Source organism: Corvus brachyrhynchos, unplaced genomic scaffold (assembly GCF_000691975.1).
Source record: "Corvus brachyrhynchos isolate BGI_N302 unplaced genomic scaffold, ASM69197v1 scaffold16, whole genome shotgun sequence".
In the NCBI taxonomy this organism is placed as follows: Eukaryota; Metazoa; Chordata; class Aves; order Passeriformes; family Corvidae; genus Corvus; species Corvus brachyrhynchos.
Window position 1 is genome coordinate 415,668 of NW_008238643.1, and position 7,530 is coordinate 423,197.

A 7,530-nucleotide genomic window follows, 5' to 3' on the forward strand; every position below is an offset into this window, starting at 1 on the left:
GGATGATTAAACTTAGAGAAGAATTAGAGACAGGGTATGAAAATATCAGAGAAGGAGCATTTATGTTTTGTGGTCATTTAGATATTGAGGCTTTGGTGAAAAAGGTGGAAGTCAAATATATCTTCTGTCTTTAAACCATTTGTAGCTAATGTTCATTGTTCATTTGTGTGTGTTAGTAGGTTAATCATTGCACCCAGTTGGTTGGTTAATTGTCAGCAATGTTGAGTTTATTGAGAAAAATAAAGAAGGGAAGGAGTACAAAGATAAAAACTTGAGAATTCGAGAAAACACTTGAAGTAAATTTTGTGGCCTTCCTGAATGTCAAAAGGCAGTGGGTGTCTTCTTTGACATGGTTCTTGTTGGGCACTAAAGAAGGACACACACGGTGTTGCAGATCCACAAACTCTAATGGCACAAGGCACTGGGAAAGGTATGACCTTCCCCACCTTCCTGCCATGGGTAGACTGAACCCTGTGGTATTTTTAGATATTTATGTACCCTCTAAATGAGAATTCTATGAGACATTCTAATAGATGACCTAATTTACATGATCAATCATTATTTATGCATTTGTTTTCAGAAATTGCAGCTAACAGCTTGATTGCAAATGCTAATGCAGAAGAACAAAGTGAGTTTTAAGAGGTTATGAATTTGTGTTATTGACTTAGGTTTGCCCACTCTGCACAGTCTCTCTGGTTCTCTGACAAAAGCACAATAAATATGCTTTGTATGCTGATGCCCTTTCTGTTTGCTTTAAGTCCTGAATGAACCAGGGTTAGAGCATTTCTCAATAGATCTAGGTGTGTCACTTCTAATGATGATATGGAGCAGAAGGCTTTAAATTATGGGCCTGTTTCAGTTCAAATTAAACCAAACTGAAAAATTGCAAATTTTTGTTAGGTGGTTTGGTGTTTGTCCTGTGGTTCTTGGGTTTTTGTATTCCAGCTACAGATAATGCAGCTTAAACATTTTGAACATGGGTAGTTTAGCTAAAACAAGTGCTTTCACTGATCTGAAGCATTTTACGAAACTTCAGACTTTAAAATCACAGCAAGAAAACCATGGAAAAGTCTCAGAATTTTTGTCTATGGCTTCTGTCCTCGTGATGGAGTACTGAATGATCATGTATAATGCTACTGAGTGTTAAGTGTCTGAATAACTACACAATCTGTATTAACAATCTTTCTGTGATTATATAGATATAGCTAATTCATACTTACTGCTTTATAAAAACCTCACATATACAATAGAACAGACATAAAAGACTCAATTTGTCATCTTGTGATTCTGAAAATAGTTGGGCTCTACAGTTCAAATGCGTCTGAAAGCTGAATACAAAATGCACTTCACATGTATATATTTATCATGAAAGCTTGTAGCATTTTTTGTTTCACTTATTTTCTCACTGTTTCTTCTTTTCTTGAATGTCCTTCAATTCTGGATAATAAACTAACATGCTGAAACTCAGGAATGTTGGGAAAATGTAGCATACAGTCTCTTGATAACACAATCCATCTTACTTGGTGCTTGAACTTGGGTCTTATTTATAGAAGAATAAATTATTTATTTACTAATCCACACAGTCTACCCTAATTTGTTACTTTATCTCACAAAGAATAATTAAGTTCCATCTAAACATCTTATCAGTTAATCCTTCCTAGAAAATGAGCTCATTAAATTAGTGTAGAAGGGTATTTTGTGTCACAAATCCTTCTCCTGGTTGAATAAACAGAGCTTCATTTATGTTGCTGAGTAGGAACATTTTTAATTTCTTGGTGGTATTTTAATTATGACTGCTGATGCTACAGTTAGGAGCACAATGAAATCAGCACAGTGTGACAATGCCATTCCCAGACTGTGTCTAGTTGTCACATTCCAGAATACTTAGATTTTTCTTTCAGTCCACATGAGAACACATGCACGAGGGGAAACACAGAGGTAATTTTTAAGCAAAGAGAGCGGTAAATAGGGCCAATGGTGTAAGTCCAAAATGATGTGATCTTATCTGTAATTGTCGCTTCATGGCTGCTTTTGTTTCTTATGAGTATCAAGCTGGTTCTCTGGACTAGTTACTGGGGATTGAATTCAGTGAACAAAATTCCTAGAATATATCAATGTAAACATTACTGTTCTAGTGAGACCCTTGTTGAAGGCCAGGAATTGAGAGAAGGTGTGAAAATGCATTTGGTGATTTCCAGCTACACTGATACTTAAACAGAAGAGTGCTTTTTTTGTGTCAAAGAGCTGGTTAAAAAAATTAGTTTTCAAGTTGCCTTGAAAAGTCAGTAAGACCACAGTAATTTCTTTACAGTACTTTGAACAACATAGTATGGCCTCTACTTAGGATATGAATAATGATAAAGGCAGGGAGAATTAATAATCTCAGGCATTATCTATAAGGCATTCATGAAGAACAGGTGACAATTCCTGCTTACTTCCCTTTATTTGAATAAATAAAATATTACATTGTCAGAAGTCTAGCAGAGGAAGACATTCTTAATTTTAGAAATGTTCATTTCCAGTATTAATTTCCCTTTTTGTAGTTCATAAAATTACACTACATGTATGCTTGCTGCATATTTGCATACACTTGCTTTCTTTGCATATGCTTTTTCAACATTTTAAGCTATTGCACAGATATTCATGAAGTGTGTTATTCTGTGTAGGTGAACTCATTTAATTTTTCATTCCTGGATGATTTCATTCATCTATAAACCTCACTAGATATCTCTGCTATGGGAAAGCTGACTATTTCTTTAAATGCCTGTCTTCAAAATAAATAAAGAAGCATGTGCAAGAACAAAGTCTCAATGAGCTAACACTAGTCTGATTACTAAAGAAATTCAGTTTTCTATTACTTTTTTTCTTTAGTCTCTTTGAATATCTGTTCTAAAGAATCCTGATTATGAACCAGTCTGACAGCTGTCAATCACAGGCTAACTGGAGTGTAACTGTGCAAAGAGCTTGGACTCAGTTATATGTTGAAAAAAATGCCTTAGAACTAACCTTGACTTCTTGTATCTTAAAGTCAAAATAAGGAAATACGTGTTTCAGTTGGGGTTTTTTTTAGGACCATATCTGTTGTTTTCAGAATGTTTTTTCTGTAAGGTAAGTAAGATAAGGAGAAAGAAAAGTAGATGCTTTTCTACTTTTCTTTCTTTTTCAAGCAAAAAGAATGCAGATTTTTCTTTCATGAATAAGTGTTAAGGATAGAAATAATGACTTTAAGGTGCCCTGCACTGTAACTCCTCTGGAGCCATTGTGGGTTAGCAGAATTTTCCAGGTCATTTATGATAATCCTTTTGTTATAGCAAGATTGGTAGAGTGATGCAAAAAGTGAACTAAGATCACTTAAATCTATTTATGACAAAGGCTATAGCACTTTGATTATCATGGGGATTCAGGAGAGACTGATTTTGTATTTGAGTGGCAAGGTCTGTCAGGGGATGGAGATTAACTTTATAAAGAGGTTATATGCAATCTCTCTCGAATCTTTGGATGATTGTTCCAGCAAAGCTGGAAAGCGAGCCTCCAATCTGTTGTCTCAGCATCTTTCAGTGTCTGAAAAGACATGGAGATAATCAGTGATTCAGATGGGGTGGATGAGGCAGGGACGTGGTGGGGGGAAGAGTCTAAGATGTAGTTTTTATATCCTGAGTGGGATGGAGATACAGTATAGTATAGAAGTGACACTGGGCAAAACTTGGAAGAATTGTTTCTCTTATATTAATCTGCTCTTATCTGTGTGTCTGGCTCCCTTATCAACCTTTCTTTCTCTTCCTTTGCTAATGGTCATTTCCTGGAGAACTCTCATTTATGTAAAAGTGCCTTTTTCAAGGAAGCCACAGTATTGTCTGGGGCTCTATGTTGTATGTTGTGCTGACGGAAACTCATGGCGGGCCAAATCAGCCTTTACAAATATCTCTTTGAACTGGTCATCAATCAAGATGACACAGAGGACTCCCAGACTGGTCTGCTCATGTGCTTCTCATCAGTGTGTGCCATGATGGAGAATTAACCCTAGAGGCTTACACTTGACATGTCAGTAGGATTTGGTGATGAAGCAGATTAATTTCCTCACTTCAGATTGGGAATTTGGCTTTTCTGATAAATAATAATTCTGCCTTTACAGAGGGTATCCCAGTAGGGCAATTAATTTGAATTTGCTGCATAATATTAATTGGTTTAGTCAACGTGCTTGATTACTGCTTCTTAATGAAACAGGTAGCATGTCATTTTATGTATAGTTGTTCAAACTACTGCGCAGATTCCTTGTTTGTACCACATATTTTAATCTCTCCTTTTCTATCAGAGACAGTTTTTAATTTTAATTTACTATATTTAAAAAATTAATTCTGATCTGTATTAAGTCATATGATGTACATTAGTTGTGTTGCTCAGGCACTGTGGGATAAATTCTCATTTTTTTCTCAGCTTTCTCATCCAGAATTGAAAAGGATTTCTGTATTTAACATCCTATTGCTGTAGATGGAAAAAAAAGCAGGTACCACCAATTCTTTTTATTTATTTTCTACTTCAGTCTCGTTGGAGCTCTGATTCTAATTTTCACTTTCCTCCTTCATGACTGCATTGTATTGAGTTGAAATTAGGGAGCAGTAGCTCCCAAATTCCTAACCATGTCAGTTTGCAGCAGCATAAGCCTAGACCTCATGTCAGCACTTTTACTACTTGCTTTTGTGTTTCGTTTTCCCACTTTGGGCTTGTAGGTTTTTTTTGCTAGGTAAAAGAATCCTGCACTCATCTGCTATTTCTATCAGCTAAGCCCAGGAAGTAAAATGATACTATAATCCACTTCAAATCACATTATAACAATCCTTATTAATTGAGGCTTTGTCTTTAATCACCTCATAAGATTATGATAGAGTTTTGCCTAAAAACTGCCACCCAAGCTGTCAACTGGGCCACTGGATCTCCCTGGAATCCTCTATTTCTATACAGTTGAACATGTTACTTCATTAAAGTTTTAATTATATTTATATTGGCTCAATTACTACCCTAGCAAAATTTTGTGATGTAGCTGGAGAGGGTCCTAATTCAAATCACTACTTAGGTCTTGCTTTCTTAACATGAATCAAAAATGTAGAAATACAAATACAACTAAAGTACTGGGATGTTCAAGAATATTCTCAAATCTCTTTACTGGTGGATGGAAGCTTATTCCCTCTTATTTTTTTCTGCTGCAGCTTGTTTGAATCTTCCTTGTATTGCACATAGGGCTTTTTTACTTCTTAATACTTTCCAGCTGAATTTCTGAAATCCATTATTTGTGCTGCTTTTTTCTTCCTCTTTCTTTTTGTCTTTTCTACAGAATAAAATTTTTATACTATTCAGTATAAAATACAAGACAGACTGCAGATATGAGAATGTTTTATATAGCAGAATACACCTAACATTTATTAACTTTATTAACTCATTGAAGTTGAGCAGGATTTTATTTGTCTGCTATCTATTTCTTGTGAATCATTTGATAGCCCAAAAATAGTATTGCTACATTATCAACCTTGCATTTTAGTCATCATATATAGACCCACATTTTTTGCATAGCATCTTATATCCTCTATTAACTTAGAAATAAAATACCAACATCATCTCATCAAAATATTTTTTAGAGCAAAAATATATTTCTCAAAATAAAGTATAAATATACCTTTTAAAGAAAAAAACCTTAAGGAGCACAGAAAGTAAAATTTTATGTTTCAGTATTTACCAGGCTATTTTTTATACTGATGTATAAAAATATACTCATGTCTTGCACATCATATGGTTAGATTGTATTCAGTTTAGACTAGAGCAATTGCACATTGGTCTTCCTGATTCAGGTTTCTCAAATGGTACGCTACTGATTCATAAAGAGTAGACTACTCAGAGGTTGATTCTGTACCTGCTGAGTACCTGCTCATTTAGTATCATCTAATCCAAGTAAATTCCAGTATTTGTTTAACACTCACTAGGGTCAAACTCATTTCTCCAGTTTTTAAGTCCAAATACAATTTATCATAGGGAGGAAAATTATATTAAAAAAATCCAAAAACCAAAAGGGCATTTATATTCATGCCACAGATCCAGTTTGGTAATTCAGCATCTTACTGACAGTAACAATACACTTTTGCTCCAGAAGATAATTTTTTAATCACATACAAAGGCTGTGTTAGTTCAGGATGAAAGTCTCAGAATGGACTGGAATGCAACAACTACTCAGTTATTCCTTTCTATGTCTTACTGTCTCCTTTGACTAGATTGGACATGACTAAATGGGGTGGTTTTTTTGGTATTTAGGCCGTATACAGTTGTTACAAGTCAGAGCTCTGGGGCACTGCTGTCCCAGGACTACTGCTTTCTAATTCTGACATAGGTTGCCTGCAGCCACAAAATCATTCCACAAGCTCTTGTGTTTCTTAATCCCATAGTCCCTTGTGGCATGAAACAATCTGTCATCTCACTTTTTTTCCTAAGTCTTTTCCCTATATCTTGTCCTAACAAGTCTTGGCAAAAGCAAGAGTGAAACAAAAGCATGCAATTGAAGGTTTAGCAAAATTGAGGTGAGGGAATCTGCAAGGGAATTCTAGCTCAAATGTTCCATTAATATCACTGAGAACAGAATTTCCATGATTTGTTATTTTAACAAGATCTGTTGAGAGTGAAATTCAATACATTTCAGCCTACGTGAGTCAAGAGCCCAGACTGATTTAGGCACCGACATTTCAGTTGCTAGCTGTGGTTTAGATATCTGGCCATCACGTGCTCAGTCATCGTATTTGGCCACCTTAGCTTTCCTAGTTCATGACAACTCTGTCTAGGTATGCACAGCTTGAAAAACAGCTTTGTAAAAAACTCCAGGACTGTAAAGCAAATTATGCCCATACAATAAGAATTTGTGGAGAAAAGAGGAGAAGAAAGTGGCAAATGAGTGAAGAGTTCTGCCTCTGTGTACATGCTGAAATATCCACTTAGAATCAGACTTCCAGATTACGTGAATCAATGTAATTCACGCGTTTGAGTAGCTCACCATTTATCTCCGTGCGAAATTGGAACACATTTTTGGGGGTTACTGAGATGGACATCGATCATGAGGTGCTTGCTCTGGCTCATTTAAAACTGTGGTTATGTTGTACATATGGCTTTAAGTAAAAAGGAAAGCTTGAAGTGAGTGTCAAACCCAAATTTTCCATTGGTTTCCACAGAGTTTAGGAGAAACTGTGGTTCCGTGGTTCTGTTCATCCGTCTCAGGAAATTATGCAATGTCGTATTCTGTGCATGTCAGAAACTGAAATATTATATTTTATGACTTAAACATTTTCTTGAAGGACTTTTAAAACTGTATTACAAAAGCTGTAGAAAAGACTACTGCACCCTGAATGGGGCCCTGAGTGAGGCCTTACACGGATCGCTGATGAAGGTAAGATAAAGTAACAACTCAGGGCTGAGGACATTCACGAAGCACAAGCTCAACACCTCCAAGGTGGAGACCACAGCCCCAGGGCTATCAGCTGCCAGGCTCGAACAGACCCT